General features: G+C 37.7%; 1 protein-coding gene across 1 annotated transcript in view; it reads right to left on the reverse strand.

Moving 5' to 3' along the window:
• Positions 1-21218, reverse strand: part of ADGRL3 (adhesion G protein-coupled receptor L3) — a 425730-nt gene extending 404512 nt beyond the window's left edge. The window contains exon 1 of the mRNA XM_070938393.1: positions 21141-21218. The gene's annotated coding sequence lies outside the window, so the exon portion shown is untranslated. The remainder of the gene's footprint in view (positions 1-21140) is intronic.
• Between the last annotated feature and the right edge of the window lie 309 nt (positions 21219-21527).

The following is a 21527-nucleotide window of genomic DNA, read 5'->3' on the forward strand; positions in this document are numbered from 1 at the left end:
TCAGGCACTCGTCACTTCTCGCCTGGACTACTGTAATGCTCTCTACATGGGGCTCCCCTTGAGGAGCACCCGGAGGCTCCAACTGGTGCAGAATGCGGCCGCGCGGGGGATTATGGGAGTGATGGGGCGCTCCCATGTGACACCTCTCTTGCGCGAACTGCATTGGCTCCCGGTGGTTTTCCGGGTGCGCTTCAAGGTTTTGGTTACCACCTTTAAAATGCTCCATGGCTTAGGGCCTAGGTACTTACGGGACTGCCTTCTGCCACCGGTAGCCTCCCACCGGCCAGTACGCTCCCACAGAGAGGGACTCCTCAGGGTGCCATCGGCCAGACAATGTCAGCTGGTGACCCCCAGGTAGAGGGCCTTCTCTGTGGCAGCACCGGTCCTTTGGAATGACCTGCCCCCGGAGATATGTAGGATCCCAGATCTCCGTGCTGTTCTCCGTGCCCTTAAAACTTTTTTATTTCATCAAGCTGGGCTGGTTTGACCCCCCCCCTTAGATATTTTTAATTGCTAAATTGGTTTTAGTTGGGATATTTAAATGGTTTTCTTGCTGACTCCCTTTGAATTAACCATTTTGGGTCTCAGAAACCATTTAATATCATTTTAGTCCTAATAAACTGGAGACATACTTGGAACTGTTCAAAACTGTCACTGCTTTCACATATAAAATGTATCCAGTATGTTTGCATGCTTTATATAGTCTGATCAAAAAATAATTTCATAGCGATACTAATTAAAAATAAATATATATATAAAAGTCAAGGAAAAATTATTTATGTTGCCTCTATATAGGTACTCCTCGATTTACAACCACAGTTGAGCCCAAAATTTATGTTGCTAAGCAAGACATTTGTTAAGTGAGTCTTGTCCCATTTTACAACCTTTCTTTGATGACTCCCCCAAAAGCATCCCCAGATACCTCTCCAGATAATAGTTGTTTTGAGGAGGATGAACTACATCAGGATGGGAGTTGGTCAGTGATTCAGAGCAGACAGCTGAGAGTGATTTAGCTGAAGCAGAGCTGCAGCAGGACATTCCTGAGACTTCATTCCCAGTGACCGGTAAGATCCCACAGAGTTGGTCTCCTCCGGGTCCCGTCAGCTAAACAATGCCGGCTGGCAGGCCCGCGGGGGAGGGCCTTCTCTGTGGCTGTCCCAGTTCTCTGGAACCTCAGTTATCTCCTGAGGTCCAGACCATCCCCACCCTATTGGCCTTCCGAAAAGCAGTGAAGACCTGGCTTTTCCGGCAGGCCTGGGGCCGTTGATCTCGCTCTTGTGATCTGGCAAGATCCGGCCATGAATGGCGTGAATGAGTTTTTAATGTTTTTAATTTTTAAATGTTTTTTATAATGATTTTTTAAAATGTATTGTGAGCCGCCCTGAATCTTTGGAGAGGGGCGGCATAAAAATTGAATTAATTAAATTAAATTAAATTAAAATTCAGGTGGAGAAAGAATGCAGCTGCAGCCAGTTAGTGATGAGGAGGAAGAACTGCCTTCTGCACCTGATCTGAGAACATGTAGGGCAGAGAAAAGCAGGAGCAGTGAAGGTCATCCCGATTACTGGTAAGGTGGCAGCCTCGTCCCTCTTGATGGGATGTACCGGAACCTGGCTATTTAGCATAGCAGACAGATGGAGGTGATGCTGGGAACATGTTCATTTCCTAGCTTTGTATTTCCTGGTCACTGTGATTCCTGTCTTGCTTTGGATTGAGCCTTGTGAACTCTGGACTTTTCTTACCTTGAGAACCTTCTTATACTGTGGATTTAATTTTGCCTGGTGGATTTGTCTTGTTTGGGAAACTTTCAAGTGCATTGTGGACTCATTGGCTATTCTCTATGGACTAGTATCGGTCTGCTTTTGGATAGACTTAATTGGGACAGTTCTGGGTTTTTGATGGAGGGAATTGTTGGGGAATATTAATAAATGTACTAAACTACGGTTATGTATGTGTGCAAATGAACGGAACAGCATACTTTCTTGCCCCAGGTGTTAAGTGAATCACTGCAGTCGTTAAGTTAGTCACAAGGTTAATATCTGAATCTGGCTTCACCCCTTGATTTTGCTCATCAGAAGGTTGCAAAAAGGGGTCACATGATCCTGGGACTTTGCAACCATAATAAATATCAGTCAGGTGCCAAGTGCTTCACTTTTGATTATGTGACCATGAAGATGCTGCAATGGTCATAAAGGTGAGAAATGATCATGAAAAACTCTTTTTTCAGTGCCATTGTAACTTTAAACGGTCACTAAACAAACTATGGTAAGTCAAGGACTACCTGTACTAGATCAGTTATATGGACCAATGCACAAATTAAGCAGGCAAATCATCCAAAGCAGAGGTTTAAGTAACTGAAAGACCCATCTATGCTTACAAAGTAGCTCTCTATACATTTTCCCATAAGAAAAATCTTCTTGCAGGTGGGTATTTATTTATTTATATCCTGCCTTTCTTCACAAGAATATATAATGGCATTCAGAACTTTATTTATTTTTCCTTACACAGACCCTCTAAGACAATCTGGGCTTAGAGAAAGAGCCCAGCTCAATGTAAACCAGTGACTTTCATGATGACTTAGCCTCAGACCAATTCTCAGATCAGATTCTAATTGGATTGAATCTTGGTATCCGATAAACCATATTCTTTTTTTTAACAACATATTTTTCTCAATGTAATTTAATTCTTACACTGACAAATTTAAATTAAAATCTGTATCAGAAGTGTTTTTTTTTAAAGAAAGAATAAAATTTTGGCTAAACATTGGTATTATAAGACTTTAAAAAATGTAATCAAAATCTGCAATGAAACGTTAAAACATTTATCTTTCATTTGCAACTGTAGGATTGTCTAAAATGATCATGAAGAATTGACAAAAATGTTCCTGTTCTCCTGAGCCAACTGCTGATGAATAATGCATATTTGTACAACACCGATAGCAGTGTTAGAGAATTAAAGTTCCTAATGCAAATAAAACAAATTAAATAGGATTGGCTGATTACTTGGCTTATAAAAATAAAAAGAGAATGGCACATGATATGGCATGCAAATACACAAATTGCTTCCCAATTAGCACATAGCCTTTAATTACAAAAACAGGAATATTCTTACATTCACAAAAGTTATGTTTATCCTAGGAGTTGAATGGAATAATTATGCAACAGTTAAAATACATGTTGTAAAGTAGGATGGCTTAGTTGACAGGTTTGGCCAGACAGAATTTAGTTTTCTTGTCGTTCTCCCAGCCTAATACATTATACTTATTCCTGCCTTTCATTTATTCTCAGTGTTGGCACACACACAGAAACAAATGTGGATACAGATCTTTTCTGAAGAAAAGACAAATGTTTATTCCTCATGGGAGTTTCATGACTAGTATATTCAGACTTCAAAAAGGCATCCATTCAAAGGAATCATTTCAAACAAATAGACAAATAAATGAATACATTGATATATAGAGGATTTTATTGTTCACTATAGTCCTTTCCCCTACATCCATCATTCAACTGCCATATTGTTTACTATAACATGAAATTGCTCATTCTTGTCCAGACTATATACTATACCAACCAAAGGGCAGATGTGGTATCTACAATAGAGCAGAAATTCCAAAATTTGAATAAGAACAGTGAGTATCTCTCAATGTGTCTGGCACACAGATAATTATCTAATTTCATTGTTTAAATCTGTACATTGCTCTTCTAGAAGAAGCTTTGCCCAGGAGAGTTTACAACAGACTAAAATAGTCAAAATTCTTATGTTAAAAAAAGCAAACACAATAATTAAAATATATGATTAAAACAATAAAAACACCACCCATAGTATTTATTTTTTTTAAAAAACAGCCATGTTTAACATGTAAACTAATTAACTTCCATTTGCTGTCTAGCAAAGACATGTCCATCTTCTCATCTCAATTTACTTAATGTGTGCTGCTTTTCTTTTGATTTAAGTTTTCAGTCAGTGTAATCGGTGTGTGATTTTTTAAGAATGGATTCCCACATTGATAAAGAAGCTAATAGCTATTGTGTAAACTATAGTCAGCTGAAAGTTGGCTCCTCTGAGAGGCAGCTTTAATTCCCAGCACACCATTTAGGGTGGGAGAAATAAAACAAGAAGCTTTGATTGTCTATATTTAAAATTCACATCTGAAAGCGAAAGTATTGATCAGCATTCTTGTGGTGTAGCCTTATCCTTTTCACCTAGCAAATCCTGTTAATCGGGGCTCAGAGAAATTGATCTTTACTTATTTATTAGTTACCACCTAACTCTTCAATGAATCTGGGTGGCTTACAATGAATAGAAATATATACATATACACAAACACACACATGACTGTCATGTGGAAAACCAACTCCATATCACAGCTAGAAAACCATCCTATCTCAAGGCCAGGGAGAACAATCAAAATTTTAACAGTTTTCAGAAAACCATTAAGGTCGCAGCAGTATGCATCCCTAGGGGAGCTCATTCCAAACAGCAGACGCTCCCACACTTCTTGGGTCCTGCAAGATATTACTGTTCAATCAATGGGACCTGAAGTGAGCCCACTCCTTCTGACTTCAACAGATGGGCAAAAAACATCCTGATCCCTCAAGTAACTGGGCCCTCAGTCATGAGGGGCTTTCTGAATGATAACCAACACTTTGAATTGCAGCCAGAAATCATCTGGTAACCAATACAGCTCACGCAGCAATAGCGACACACAAAAATACCCCTACTACTTGAGTCTCTGCATTCTGGACCAGCAATAGTTTCTTTTTTCCCGCCAAGGACAACCCCTATATGAAGCACTATAATGTGTAATCAATGGGGAGATAATTAAAAGTGTGAATGGCTTGTACATCAGATGAACCTGTGTAAAGACTTTCTTGGACACAGAAAGATTCTTGATTCTTGATTTCTTGATTCTTTCCAGCCTTGACTAATGTTAGAGGTCTAACAGGGAAAGAGAAAGGGAGAGAGAAGATTCTTGGTTGGTTGGTTGCAGATCTTTCAAAGCTGCATGAAGTGATAGTGATGGAAGATGTGTGCTGGGTTGTTGGAATTTAGCTTTCCATGCCTTGGGTATCTATACCCATACATCTGTTCCCTTTAGGGATCACAGAAATAGTAGAAATGGATAGCAAAGGAACTCATAAGTGCAACAAATTATTTTGTATGTCTTTATGCCTCTTTTGGTTGGATTGATAGAAGTAATCCTCATTTTGTGTTTAGTGACCACATTTGGGACTGGCAACTAAGTGAAACTGTGACTGTGCTTATGGTCTTACTTCAGCTTAACTTTCATGTACAGGTTGTAAATGTAAAGACTGGTTATAAAGCTACTTTTTCACCATTGTCATAACTGTGAATGCTTGCTAAACGAAGCAATTGCTAACTGAGGACCATCACTATTTTTGAAGCTTCTACCATTTCCTTCTGTTTTAGTTCTTTTTCTCTCATGATTCTGACCAGTGCATTTCAAGCTTTTTCATATGTTGCTCCATATCTATTTAGTACTATTTAGTTAGTGAGTTCAGAAATAGCAGCAATACTATAATCTTGTAATCCTTGAATTCTTGACACCAGGGGGTATATAGTATATACACTACCATAATGGATTTTAATAAACCCAGAATGGCAATAAATAGGACTCCATGGCAAAGAAGCTATGGGGAAAAGAAGCTCAACATGAATGACGGCTTCTAAAAAGAATGGGGAGAGAGATCAAGCACAACAGAAGAAACCATTGCAGCTGCACCAAAAGCTTAGTAAAGATCTGAAAAACAGAAGATAAAAAGAAGGACACAAAGGAAGAATATATAGAGGAAGCCCAGATGGTATCAGAAAGGCTAAAACTTTGAAGGAGTTGAGGCAGAAGATGGATGAACAGCGAAAAGGGCTTCTTAGTTACGTTCAAAATAAAAACAAAAGAGAGGAAAAAGATCAGTCTTCCAGTTGCTTGGTAAAGATGGCAAAAAGGCAACAGTTAAGAAAAAAGTAGAATTAAACAACTCCAGTTTGGGCTCAGTCTTCTCTGAAAAGATATTTTATTGTGCAAAGTACAGATAGTCTTCAAGTTAACAACCATTCGTTCAGTGATCATTTGAAATTACAATGAAGCAGAATGAATGGCAAGCCCAGTCCCTAAAGTTATGATCATTGCAGCACCTCCATAGTTAATGTGATCAAAATCTGAGTGCTTGGCAGTCTACCTACCCTTAGACTCTGATTATCAACATGGTTAAATGTGGTCTGGATTATATGACAATTAAATGGATGTATTATGTAGTTGATTTGAAAATCAATTTTGAAGAATATTCATCAGTGGTTGCTTATCAAATTGGAGTGAGATATAAAATGGTTGTTATAAGGTTTAGTCCTGTACCCTATAACAATTTTATTGATGATTTAGATGATGAGATGGACGGAATTTACAGATAATACAACATTAGGAAGCACAGCACAGTTTGGTAGGTTAGAGAAACTGGCTGAAAAGTAACAGAATAAATATCCATAGAGACAAATACCAAGCAAGCAAGAAAATCAGCAAGTACTGTACAGAATGGGACATGCTAGCCTGATAATGATTATGAAAAACGTCTTGGAATAATAGCTGATTACAATCTGAATTTGAGTCAGTAATGTGACATCATTACAAGAAACTCCATTTGACTCTGCATTGACTATTGATTATATATTAATTATAATTCTAGAGTATATACTTTTAGAAGGATTCAGGCAAACAGAACGAGTATAAGGACTAAGAAGATGATTGGTGGTTAAATGTTGAGCACTATGAAGATAAAAGGAACTGGACATGTTTAGACTTTAGAAGCGAAGCTGTAGAGGGAGCATAGGATAGATTATTCAAATATCAGAAAAGAATTTTTGAAGATGAATTATTTCAATATATTGATTTGCAATATATTGATTATTTTATTGATTCATTTTAGTACAGATTTAAAGATAATGCCAAGAGGAAGTATACAAAAATCAGATAAAAAGAATATAGGAAAGAAATGTACAAACTATATATAATTAAATTAAAATTTCAAGTTAACATTAGATCACAACTTGGGACTGCCAAGGAGATGCAGATGACCTTGTTGAAAAACGCACAAACCATGGTCGCAAAAACATGCTTGAAGTCCAGAAAACAGAAAGTATGAGAAAATGCTAAAACTGATTACTCTCTAATTCACTAGAGTATAATAAGGAGAAAACTCAGGCTTTCAGGATTCAATTATTATAGCATCTGTCAATAGCCTTCATCAATATAATACAGTTCTGGCCAAATTTGTAGGGCATGTTTTGTTACCTGGCCTCTTACATTAGTTTAAGATCTGAAAAAGCACATTTAAGATCAAATCAATGTTCAATAATTAACTCAAGTGGCCAAAATAACATGAATCCTGTCAGAATGAATCATTAACAAAAGTTTTTACCAAGTCTAAAAATCCTTATTTAATTACTCAAGCAAAAGCTAATATTGTATAGTAAATGTATTGTGTTAATAGAAACCCAAACTTCACATCCATCACTACCAGGTGGATTTATAACTGGCTAACCACACTCAATGTATAGTCCTCAATGGACCTGCATCTATATGGAGGGAAGTATGCAGTGGGGTACCCCAAGGCTCTACCTTAGGTCCAGTACTCTTCAATATCTTCATCAATGATTTAGATGAGGAGATAGATGGAGAACTCATCAAATTTGCAGATGACACCAAGCTGGCAGGAATAGCCAACATTCCAGAAGATAGGCTTAAGATATAGAAGGATCTTGACAGACTTGAACATAGGGCACTATTTAACAAAATGAAATTCAATGGTGAAAAATGTAAGAATCTCCATTTAGGCAAGAAAAACCAAATGTGCCGGTATAGTATAGATGCTACCTGGCTCAATAGTAGTAATTGTGAGAGGAATCTTGGAGTCCTATTGGACAATCACTTAAATATGAGCCAGGAGTATGCTGCAGCTGACAAAAAAGCCAACACAGTCCTAGGTACATTAGCAGAGGGATAGAATCAAGATCACATGAAGTGTAATACCACTCCATAATGCCTTATAAGACAGAATTGGAATACTGCATCCAGTTTTGGTTGCCATGATGTAAAAAAGATGTTGGGACTCTAGAAAGAGTAGAGAAGAGCAACAAAGATGATTAGAGGACTGGAGGCTAAATATATATAAAGAACAATAGCTAGAATTGGATATGTCTAGTTTAATGAAAAGAAGGACGAGGGGTGACATGATAGCAGTGTTCCAACATCAAAGGGGTTGCCATAAAGAAGAGGGAGTTAGCCTTTTCTCCAAAGCATCTGAAGGCAGGACAAGAAGCAATGGATGGAGACTAATCAAGGAAAGAAGCAACCAAACTAAGGAGAATTTTTCTGATAGAACAATTAATCAATGGAACGACTTGCCTCCAGAAGTTGTGGATGCTCCAACACTGGAAGTTTTTTAAGAAGAGACTGAATAACCATTTGTCTGAAATGATATAGGGTTTCCTGCCTGAGCAGGGGATTGGACTAGAAGACTCCAAGGTCCCTTCCAAATCTGTTATTCTGTTGTATGTAGAATTGTAATCTGTAAATGGTTTCCAAGTTGATTTATCATTTTTCAGATAAGGTTGTTTGCCATTCTGAAAGGAAATGATATGTAATTTTCAATAAAAAGCATAAAGCATTCTGGCAGTCACAATCATATACACAAGTAACTTAGTGGTCTTTGTGAGGATATTAGGTTTAATACTGTGTAACAGAAAAATAGATAGCAGAAAAATGAATTCATCCTTTAATATTTGTTTCATTCTCTCATAAAGTGACTTACAAAATTGTTGAGCTGTACAGCATTGCCACCAAATGTGAAAAATGATCTGACCTATTATTATATCTCTAACAGGTTTTAGAAGTGAGTTATCTGTTTTGGTATTCAACACAGAGGTAATATACCAGCAGTAAAACATCTTGTAGTAGTTTTCCCTAAGTGATATTCCCATTGTTATATATCTATTGTCTTATTTAAATTCTGCACTCTTCAACTTAGTTCAGTTTCTGAATAGTAATAGCAACTTATAAACATGTCTCAACAAATGTTCTGAGTTCTGTTACCAGTCTTTTCAACTTATAACACAAGGTCTCTACAGTATGTATACCACCCGCTTTGTGTCATTCCTTTTGAGATATACTGCATATTTGAAGTTACTGAAACCTGTAGATCATTCAGACCATTGTGAATAAAGAATTTCCAACTATTTCATCTTTGTTTTATGAAGAATTAGGTCTTGCTGGTTTGTACTTGGCTCTCTTCATTGATCATATTTTTGTAGATACTCCTTCATGAAAATAAGTATTTAATGTTGAGGCAAGAGGTGATGACAATCTTCATATAAATATTTAATTCACTACTTATGGCTGAGTGATTTTTATAAACTGTGCATTTCTATTTCTATCAAGTGAAAAGTATTTATGCAAACCATCTAGGAGACCTGCTCCCTCAGTAGAAGTAATCTAAGTGTAATGTAATATAATCCATTATGACTTGATAATAAATTTGGTATTGTCAGTCCACCTCATCCTTTCAGGTATTGCAAAATACTGTACTGAGCCTAATCCTCAGTTTTCTATTTGTTCACATTAAGCTAGTTATTTGTCTCTGTTGCTCATTTAATACCGGTCTTCAATTCTTCTTGGGAAAATTTGAAATTGAAAACTGAGCACTGGTAAGAGATTCATTTTTACTGCTGCTACTCTTCCTAACGAGGACAATTTTAATGTTTTCCATCTTAAAATGTTTGCCATTCTATTTTTCCAATAATTATTCCTAAATCATTTTTTAATTCAGTAAATTTGCAGGAGCTTAATTAGTTTAAATACAATATGGAACCCTATAGTTTAGATATTGTTTTTCTTCCTCAGATAAATTCTGTGTAATGATTTCAGTCTTATTCTGATCTGATATTCTAATATTGAAGAGAACCAGTATGGTGTGATGGTTAAGACATCAGGCTAGAAACCAGGAGACTGTGAGTTCTAATCTTGCCTTGGGCACAAAGCCAGATGGATGATCTTGGGTCAGTCACTCTCTCTCTACCCTGGGAAATAAGCAGTGGCAAACCACTTCTGAAATCTTGCCTAGGAAACTTCAGGGACTTATCCAGGAAGTCATCAAGAGTCAAATGAATATTATTTGTGTGATAAAAGTCCATTTAACATTATCTTAGCTTCATGTTCTTTACAAACTCTCTATATCCATGTTTGTATACTGAACCATGGTTCATCTTCTTCAGAACTTTGAATATAAAAGTCCATTCCAAATTATCAAAGGCTTTCTCTCAGTCAAGAAAAACCACAGCCACTTTCCTGTTTTCTGATATACATTGCATTGAAAAGGTACAGGATATTGTACTTTATGCACCTTTTTGGAACAAATCCAGTTTCAGCAGAATATTCTAAATTAGTTAGAGGTTTCTAGAATGGTAAATGAGTTGGATCGTTTCCGTTGTTGTAAATAAAATAAAAATAAAAAGTTCTTGTTATGGAAAAAGATGTACTGGCACTGTTGTATCTCATTCATTACTTGAGTTAAAAATTTAATCAACATTTCTTGGAAAGTTTATTTGTTTATTATTTCTGTAAATTCAGTTTCTGTATTGCTTCTTTTGTTCCATGTTCTGTAATTGATTTATTTAGGACTTTTCTCTGCCTTCCTTTTTATTTGATGTCAAAAATAAATAGTCTTCTCATAATGCTTTACTAGAATCCCATACTATAAAATAAAACAATATCAGGATTTAGAGACTCCTTTGAAAGAGAATGCTTAATTCATGTTGACACTTTGACTTAATATCTTCCTGCAGTAGTAATAGCCATTTATTGTTCACCGGTTTGATTTTAAAATTCCTCTATGCTTTCTTATAGTAATTGGATTGGTAAGGGCTGCAACTTCCACATCTGCAAGTTTAGTAAATAATGAGTTGGGCTTCCAACACCTGTTTATTTTTTTTAATAAGTTTATGAATAGAAGAATATTGAGTATATTATTCAATTCATAATATATTATTAATTAGAAATAGTTTGTTTTTTAAGTAGAAACCTCTGAAAGCAGAAAAAACAAAGACAAATTCATATTTCTAAGCAGTGCAGTGTTTTAATCTAGCAGGAAATATTTATAAGAAATCCAAGCAAATAATTAGAAATATAAAGAAATGTTGTTATGTTGGAGACATCACAATATGTATATGTTTCTTTTTCTCATTATTGTTTGCTAGCTTGGAATTGTTGAAAGTTCTATTAGTCCTTGAAGATGCTGAATTTAATATGTCTTATCTATGGCTAAAGACTTTATTTTAAAAAAATAAAATAGATGAGTTGATAATTAGCTGCTCAGAAGCATTTCATTTTTATAGGGAATAAATAACTTGGCTTTAATGTTCTGTCAGCAGATACTAATGAAACATTTACTTTATTGTTTAAAATGGTTAGGAATAAAAATATTTTTTCTTTAAATTTACAGACAGTATCCACACTGGAAGTCTGTAAAACATCAATTATTCAACAAGCCTTTTGCTCATCTAATTAAATTATATGTTGCAGACTGAAATATAGTGCAAGGTTAATGTCTAGAGGCTCTAATTATTTTCACAAAGACATGGACATTCATAAAATTTCTAAACTGTACACTGGAAATGTTAGGATGACTATGAACTTTAGTGTAATTACGATTTGCAAGTTAGTCTATAAGCTCCCCATTTTACTAGTCTGTAAATTACTCCATCTGATTAGACACAAAATACAAAGGTCAAGACTGTCACCAGCTCAAGCAATAATGTAGCTTTTACTTTGCACTTTGAATTACAATTTTTAAAACTATTTTAAGCATCAACATAATGTTCCAAATTGCTAATGAGATGCATGCTTCATACATGCATCTCTTATAGAAGCAAAATGTTATAGAAGCAAAAGTGCTCCAATTAGATAGGGACATATAAAATAGAGAAGTTCAATTATTCACATTAATAAGGCACTCTGTTTCAAAAGTAACAGTGAGGAGAATATTTAATTTTAAAGCATTATATCGGTTGTGATGGTTTATGGTATTCTAGTGGAATTAGGTCTATGTACAAATGAATGACAAGTTTCTTTATGTCAGGCCATTGCAGAAAAGGCTTGAGTAAAGTATCATGTTGGAATGAGATTAATGCTTCTTTGTTTGTATACTGCCCTATAATTGTTACTTTTGGAAGAAATTACTCAATTGTAAAACCAGACCTGTTCATATTCTTTTGAATTATACAATATTCCTACTACATGGAAGTCAACATCTAGACTAGTGATGGCGAACATTTTTGGCACTGAGTGCCGAAAAGGTTGCACGGAAATGTTGCATGCATGCTCATCAGGGCTGCACTCTGGAAAAGCCAATGTACTAGGGCACATGCGCGCCTGATGATCAGTGGCCAGCATGTATGTGCAGGCTGGTTTTCAGCACTACCATGCGCATGAAGGGATCACGTTCTGGAAAAGCCAAACTTCCAGGTTCTGGCGCGCATGTGCACCCGACAATCAGCTGGCCGGTGTGCATGCACACACCGGTTTTTGGCACTGCCATGCATGCAAAGAACAGCTGATCATTGTATGCGCATGTGCACCAGAAACCCAGAAGACAAACAGGCAAGGACGTGCATGCCAGGTGACATGGCTTCGTGTACCACTTTGGGCATGCATGCCATAGGTTCGCCATCACAGATCTAGACAAAGAAGAAGTCCATGCATTACAGCTAATATATTATTCTGTGCCAGCTCTACATAGGCCAGATCAAGAAAGAAGACTAAGCAGGGATTCCAGGAATGCTCTATATTGTAATAAGGCAGAATCACATAATTTTGAAAGTCTGCCCAAGTTTCTCTCACTTCTCTTTTATAATAAATAAAATCAAGGCAAGCTTATTGCCTTATAATTATTGCCTTATTGAGCTTATTTCTCATGCTTCCCTTTTTTCTCATGACTGAGTCACTTTCTTCCTTTCAGCTCAACCATTGCTCCTCCAAGGTCAGCTCTTCATTCCTTTACATTCAAGAAGGATTAAAATATGCCCCCCGACTTCTCAGTGGTCTATAGATTTATAATGTGTATGTGATAAACATGTGAGCAAACCTCTTATGGATATAGGATGAGTCAGTGTTGGATTCAGCCGGTTTGCACCGGTTCTGCCAAATCGGTTGTTAATTTTTTGCGTAGTTCGGTGAACTGGTTGCTCCCACCACTGGCTGGCCCTGCCATACCCACTGGGGTTACCATTCAGGGTGGGGAGGCTGCAGGGGCGTGACTGAGAGCTGTGCTGATCAGCTGGAAGCTGGCGAATGGACCAGCCGCACCGATCAGCTGGGAGGCTGCCCCCTCCATGGCCCGTTTTTGGCCTGGACGGCTTCCTGCAAAATCCTGCAACCACCACCATTACCTCACTAACCTGCTTTCTAGCTCCATTCTCTGGCATGCATGGCAACAAAAGAAGACCATGTGACTACCAGTCTAAAAAAGGTTCAATCAGACCTTCCAACTTTGTGAGACTTTTTTTCCCCCAAGAAGTTGGAAGGTCTAACTGAACTTTTTTTTTAAACTGGTAGTCACATGGTCTTCTTTTGTTGCCCTGCATGCAGGAGAATAGAGTTGGAAAGCAGGTTGGTGAGGGAATGGTGGTTACTCTGGGATGGGGTGGAAGTGAGGCTTTTGCATTATTATTGCTCATAAGTAAGTAAGAACCAGTAAAAGAGGAATCTGTAGATCAGCATTTTTCAGTCTTGGCAAGTTTAAGATGGGCAAACTTCATGCTGCCTTGGGAATTCTGGGAATTGAAGTCAATGCACCTTAAAGTTGCCAAAGTTGAGGAGCATGGGTCTATACTAGAGTTTAGGATTTTCCATTCTTGTTTTATTTAGAGTTTGGTGCAATTAAATAAATTGGTTGTGGTTTCCTTAACAAATGGTGATTAAAGCGATATGAACCATTACTGGACTTTTTGTGAGAAACTGAAAATAAAAGTTGATCTGGGCTTTGATGATTAAAATGGGATTATGGAAATAATGTAGACAAATGTTAATCTTAGAGTAAGAGTTTGATATATTTTTTATATATCAAACTCTTTTATATCTGTACCAAAGAAAGTTGGAAATCATTTTTTTCATTTTCTTTCTTTTCTTCTTTCTCTCTTACACTTTCTCTCTTTTTCTTTCCTGAGCCTCTAATTTTTTCAAATCTGTTTTTTATTTGTTTATCCCTTAGCTTTGTATTTTTTGATGTATGAAGAATCAAATACTCAGCCATTATAATTCTACATTCCTTATTTACAGAAATCATATCAAAATTTAGAATGAAATCTACTGGGAGCCATCTCATATAAGGCAGGCTCTGAGTCCCTCTAACCAAAAAGTGTTTATCAATAGAAGAGAATATTTGTAGCTCAGCGTTGAACTGTGGGATCCTTGGTGCTCTCTGATGGTTTTCTTGTAGATGTTTCATTACCAAACTAGGTAACATTATCAGTACTTGAAGGGAATGGAGTTTGCTCTTATTTTCATATACAAGTGGCTTACCCTGTCAGTATTGATCAATTGTTTCACAAACAGTGTTTTGATTGGTGCCAGGTCTCTACAGCCTCAGGCAGAGACGGGCTATTCTGCACCTCTCCCCCAGCATTCCTTTAGGAACCTCCAACATGCAAACTGTAGTTACTCATCCTAAAATGAATCCTCTTTACCTGGTGCTTCAAATTTTGCTGTTTGCTGGGAAGATGTGTAGCTAACAGTCAGTCTACATTTAGTGTACATCTGACTTTGGGGATATTTCTTCATAACCAAACAAAAGTGTATTTTCTGTGCAATTCACACCCCTTCCTCGCTGGATCTAGATGCCACAAAGCAAAGCCCCATTTTGTAATTAACCCCTGTATCCCGATTTGACTGGCAGAGTGCTGCAGGAGGCTCAGTGCTATCATGCCCCCTGGCCGTGCCCAGCCACATCCAGCCAGCCGGTCATTAGGGCAGAGAACCGGTTGTTAAATTATTTGAATCCGACCACTGGGACGAGTCCAATAAAGCTCCAACAAGGCTCAGAGTCCATGTCTGCCATGGTGACCATGAGATTGTCTCAAGTAATTTGAGTTCCAAGTCATATTAACAATCATACTCAGGATTTCATCTTTGACCTGTTTCAGGACTTCATTGGAGTACTGCAACTCCTCTGTTCTTTTGGATCTCTTAGTGGCTTTTGATACCATTGACTATGGGCAAAAATTGGAGACCGGAGTTCCGGTTTTTCAGTTATTCTGCTCCTCCCTTAATGGGTGGTTTTGGTCAGAGTGTGTGTGGGAGCAAGATTGACATTATAGCCTGTGATATATAGAACACCACAGGAATCAGTCCTTTTTACTTGTTTTTTAATATCTACAATATATAAAACCATTGGGGAAATTCCTCCATCAGTTTGGGGTGTGATATGATCAATTTGCCAATGATATCCAACTTTACGTTGTCATATGACAAATACTATGGATTTTTCTAACCTGGGGATTAAAGCTAAAAGGGTCTGGATGAGAGAAAAACTCAGCCCAAATAAGATGGAATAACTATTTATACATCACCACTAGTTTTGTTGTTGAATTAACAGGTTTGCAATTTGGGGGTTCTTCTAGACTCACAGCTCTGCTAAATTAGCAGGTATGGGTCATAGCTGGGGGCTTTGCTTAGGTGCAGCTGGTACACCAAACGTAATCCTGCCTGGTGCAGAAGCACCTTTTAGAGTAACCCATGTTATGACCAGCCAACTGGACTTCTGTCTGTGCTTTAGATAAGGTTGTCCTTAAAGATTGTCCAGAAACTACAACTACTTCAGACTATGCTCCCCCCTTCCCCATATTTGTCCATTTCAAGCAATGGGAACTTGTAACAGGAACTTGCAGGCCCTGCATTGATTACTGATAGCCACTAGATACAAGGCGCTGGTGGTGATCTATAAAGCCCTTAATGACTTGGGACAGGTCTGCTTGCTCCAACTAAAATCAGTCTGGCTGATCAGATCTTATGAGGAACAACTGCTAGTGGGCAGTGAAAGGAACTGAGCTACATGGCCTGCTTTTCTTCTTTTCTTCTTCCCTGCTGGGTCTCAGAAAATTACTGTGATATGTTTACAAGTAAAGATATACATATTACATTTTATATTCTTCAAGTGGCAAACTGAACACAAATCAGTAAAAAATAGCACATATATTTTAATTATTTTTCCAAAATAATTTCCATTCTGTCCCTGAAACAGAAAAAAAAATATTTCCCCTACCCAATAAGTTCAATTTTGGGGGGAAATTTTTCCTCTCTCCCTGCTGTTCTTCCTCCCCCCACTGTCCCTAATAAATATTCTTTCCTTCAAGTAATGGCATAACTTCTATGGTAATTTGGAAGAGGCACAGGGCTGGTGGTCCAAGGTAACCATAGCTTCTCATAGAATTTCCCTTGCCAAACCTCTCTGCTCTTTCCTCTGCATTCCAGTTTTCTTGTGATCAATTTACTGACTTCAGGAAAAAGCAGACTTCAAGAAGAGGGTAGAGAAGGATGAGAGAGGGGCATTTACTGATTCTTGATTTTCTATCCAAGTTGAAACTCTCTCTCTCAATATCACAGTGGAAAAATCGGGGGTGGGGTGGGGTGGAAATCCTATGGTTGTGGAGAGATAGTCTACATGAGTTTCCTGACATCCTGCTCCATTTTCATCCTTTTTTTATAAAACTGATAGATTATATTCATTGTGCAATAGGCTGGGTTAGGCTCCACAGGGCTTGGCTACTTAGGGCTTGGCATATTATGGGAAGATGGCCACTGTTTATCTACACTGTGTGAAACAGGCATATCATATCAAGCTGCAAAACAGTTTGCTTAGTCGAGTATAACATTTTATATAAATATAACAATTGTGTAGAACTCGAACTCAGTTGTAGCAGAATATGTACAGTACATTCCTGGTAAAGAAAAAAGGAAATATGAAGGATTTAATAATATAACTTTCCACAAGGACTAAAATGTTGAGTTGCTTTTCACTTCCTGAATAGATTTTTTCCTTCCTTTATTTAATTTTTATCCGCTCCTTAGCTGTGAAGCTCACAATGGCAATGTACTCCTTTCTCACCTTCAAGTAATACTGGTACAAAATGATGGCTGTGATCTGCAGTAGACCTCCACTAATCTGCCCCAGTCTTATTAAGGATTTTTTCCCCCTATTCCCATTGAAGTCCCTGGGAGTCACTTCACAGAAGGACATGCATTTTCAACACCACTTTAATTTTAACACTATCAACTGGGGCATGATGAGGGAGAAGAAAGGAAACCCTTTGTTTCAGTTTCAAGTTATGTGACATCTGGCGAAGGAAAATCTACAGCAGGGCTAATGCTATAATTTATTATTTGTTCACCTTGACTATTCAATGTTATAAATCAAATCCTTCATGCTTTAATATCCTATAGTAATACATCACAGCTTTCAAATAATAACACCCTATTTGCATTCACTTGCAACTTTTTTCTCTAGGGAATAAATCTCTTAACGCAAAATAAATTTAACAAAAAATATATTTCAGTCTACACTACATGATTTGGGAACAAACATTTAAAGTAGATCTTTAGCTGAACAGAATCAGTATCAATACAAGACTCCAAAATTGTTTTAAACTGAACACACAGTAGTTGAAGAAAAGAGACACTGCCATAGCAAGGATAGATACCAGTCAAATTATGAATCCAAAGAGGTATTGGAAGTTTTATGATAAATTTAAGACTAAAGCTAAGGGTCCAACTTGGGTGATGATTATGGCTCTTTCCATTTTATTTTCTTAGAAATAAGAGGAAAAATGTTTTTTTTCCAGATTTAGGGGCTCCCTTCTGTTTGCATTTTTTTCTCCTCATTCATAGACTGTATTATCTTTAATATAAGATGTTAAAATGTATGTGTGTGTGTGTGTGTGTGTGTGTGTGTGTGTGAGAGAGAGAGAGAGAGAGAGAGAGAGAGAGAGAGAGAGAGAGAGAGAGAGAGACCAAGAGAGAGGGAGGAAGGGAGGGAGAGAAAGAGAGACTCACACATACAACGTCTACCATATAAGAAGCATAAAATACTAGCATTCAAACAATTCTGTGGGAAATGGAACATTTAGCAATGGGCAGTTCTTAAATTCTCAGCTGACACAAGTAGACATTCTTCATTGTCAATTCCCTTCCCAATTTTTTCGCAAAGAATGTTAAAATAAACACCAGAGTGGTTGCACTCAATTCACCATTTTCAGCCAATAATACACAGCTAATTTTAAAAGAAGCAGCTGTGTGCAATTCTGTGTCAGAAAAGAATGAAAGATACAAAGAAAAAGAAAGGAAATGAAGTAGTTGCAATGACATTGATGCTTCATTGCCACTTTTCTTTGCCACTAGATACTTAATTTGCCAAAGAGGAGGTTTTTTAAAAAAATTGATTTATATGGCCACCTATTTCACTCTGGGTTGGCCACAATAAAGAAAAATAAACAAAAATGCATACAATTACTAAAAATAAACCAAAAATAAAACACATAGGTCACAGAGAATCATACAAGGCTGTCGGCACAGCCAGTCATTGGCTACTATCTTATTCCCAGGGCCCGAGGCTCAAGCACAAAATCAGGTATTCAGAACCAAAAGGTATGTGGCCCTGCAAGATGGGGGCCAGCAGGTGTGAGGGCCAACCTCACCTTAGGATGGAGAAAGGTTTTTTTTGTGTCTGTGTGCCACATCAAAGAAGTCTCTGTTTTGAGATCCCATCAGCTAACGTTCCTCAACCAGCAATACCCACAACATGCTGCTCTAACCAGAATGAGTAAGAAACAAGCAGAAAGAGGTTGCCTGGGGGTCTTCTAGTCCAACTCCTTGCTCAAACAGGAGACCCTATACCCATGATGGCAAACCTGTGGCACACAGACCCATATCGGTGGGCACGCGAGCTCAGCTCCAGCGTGCAAGCACGCTGGCCAGCTGATTTTTGGGCTTTTGGGGCCCGCCGGAAGTCAGGAAATAGGCTGTTTCTGGACTCCGGAGGGCCTCCAGGGGAGTGGGGAAGGCCATTTTTGCCCTCCCCAGCCTCCTAGAAAGGCTCTGGAGCCTGGGGAGAGAGGAAAACAGGCCTACTTTGCCATCACATGCCAAAAGTGGGGGGAGCACGGCGGGGTTGCACACACATGCGCATGGGGCGGGGTGCATAGAATTATGGGTGTTGGCACACACGTGAATGACCCCCCCCTGCACTCCCCCCACTTTTGGCACACGATGGCAAAAAGGTTAGCTATCACTGCCCTATACCATTCTGGACAAATGGTTGTCCAAATAAGTAAGTTCCTACTTCCTTACTCATTTCTCCCACTTCTTTTATGCTGGAGAAGTGTCACAGCACAAAAATCATTTGCTACTAATTTGATAATCTAATCTAATCTAATCTAATCTAATCTAATCTAATCTAATCTAATCTTGTCAACAATATTTATGGAGTGTACTGTGGCCATAAATTGACTGCTCTTGATTCTTTTTCTCTTTTCCCCTTTTGTTCCCCTCAGTAGAGAGGAAATCTAATGGAAAATTTATATTCATATGCCTGGTTATTAAAAACAATTATTTGAGGAGATATATATGCCCAAACCAGAACGTACTCTTGGTAGTTCTCAAAAAATGAAGAGGTAGCCTAGTTATCTCAGATTTCTTTCTGGTGAAAATTCACAGTGAAATTCTCAAAATTATTTTTTTATTATTTTATTATTTTTATTAGTCATATTTCTATGCCATCCACTCTCTGAGGACTCTGGGTGGCTTACACCAAAGGTAATATACTAAATAGTATATTGCCCCCAACAATCTGGGTCCTCATTTTACCCACCTCGGAAGGATGGAAGGCTGAGTCAACCTTGAGCCGGTGAGATTTGATCCGCTGATCTGCTGAACTAGCAGTCAGCTGAAGTAGCTGCAGTACTGCACTCTAACCACTGCGCCACCTCGGCTCATTTTGCCACATCATTACATATAGGGAAATGTTTCTTAACCTTGGCAACTTTAAGATACCTGGACTTCAACTTCCAGAATTCCCCAGTCACCATGTGGGAATTCTGGGACTTGAAGTCCACACATCTTAAAGTTGTTAAAGTTGAGAACCACTGTTCTAGGGGATAAGAACTATTGGCTATCCCTCTTCTTCAGCTGCCTCATCCTCTAAGAGCAAATAACAACAGGGATATGAAGCAAAATGAATCAGAATTCAGATAACGAAGAATCAAATATATATCCTCCTGGAAGTCAGATCTTAAATAAAATATAACAATTCAACCCATGGTTTTATATCTCCTCTGTACCCTTGAAAACATGGAGATTCAAGCACTGATATTATTCAACATGGCAGCTAAAATGTAATTTATTTTGCTTCATTTTGTTTAATAAGCATATTAATTCAAGGAAACAGGATGACAATTGAAACATTTTTCAATTTTCCTTAATATGCTGAAGTCCTTTCTGTAGTAAGATACATTGAAACATCTATCAATTCACCAATGACAACTAGCTCTATCTATCTTTCAGTGTGTCAAGTAAGGAGAAGTACTGATTTAATGGGTGGGAATAGTAATCGACTGGATGACAGTGGAGATACTTTATATACAGGTAACAACTTCCTGAACTAGTAAGCAACTAGAACTGATAGCTTACAGGATAATGATTTAAGGCTTAGTGAAACATGATCTGACTTAAATCTCTGGCAGCCTTTCATGTGAGCTGCAGCTTCTGGATTTTTTTTTTAAAGAAGATAGTTGCATATATTTTATTTTAATAGACTTACAGTCATATACATATACTTATAGAGTGCAAGACAGTAAAGGATATCTGTATGGGGGGCAAGGATGCAGATGGCAAAGTGTGAATGTTAACATCACCGTGCAAATTTCAAGAACTACACACTTTTGTTGGGCATTGAGATGCAAGTATATAACTGCAGCATCTACATGATGGTGTCACCATATGCATGACATTGTGATTGGTTACTTCTGCCAGTAATATTGTTATAAAATTATTAATGTAAGAAATTGTAGCTAGACAGAATTGATTATACCTGGCAAATGTTGATGCTCCTGAAGCCACCTATGTGCCTAGTGAAAGACTTTCATCGTGGCAGATCTTCAAAACCAGGCCCATTCCTTCACAGAAAGGGAAAACACATCAAGAACATGCAGTTTATCTAAGTTCCAGACCAAGAACTATCTTATTTCAGTCAATGTCTCTTTTCCCTGTTCAGCTTTAATGTACTGGCCATCATCCAAAGCATCACTGTAGGCAGAAAATGCTAGATCAGCAATTGCACAGCCTCTCTTGATACAAACAAAATAGACTAATGATAATAGGTATAACCAATATACTGATAACACTCTATCTGAATCTGTGCATGACAGCCCCATATTAAACAACTTGGAGAAGAATGTGAAGTTCTGGTAGCACCCTA

Source organism: Pituophis catenifer, unplaced genomic scaffold, assembly GCF_029215685.1.
Source record: "Pituophis catenifer annectens isolate HBS135680 unplaced genomic scaffold, rPitCat1.0.hap2 SCAF_2, whole genome shotgun sequence".
Classification (NCBI taxonomy): Eukaryota; Metazoa; Chordata; class Lepidosauria; order Squamata; family Colubridae; genus Pituophis; species Pituophis catenifer.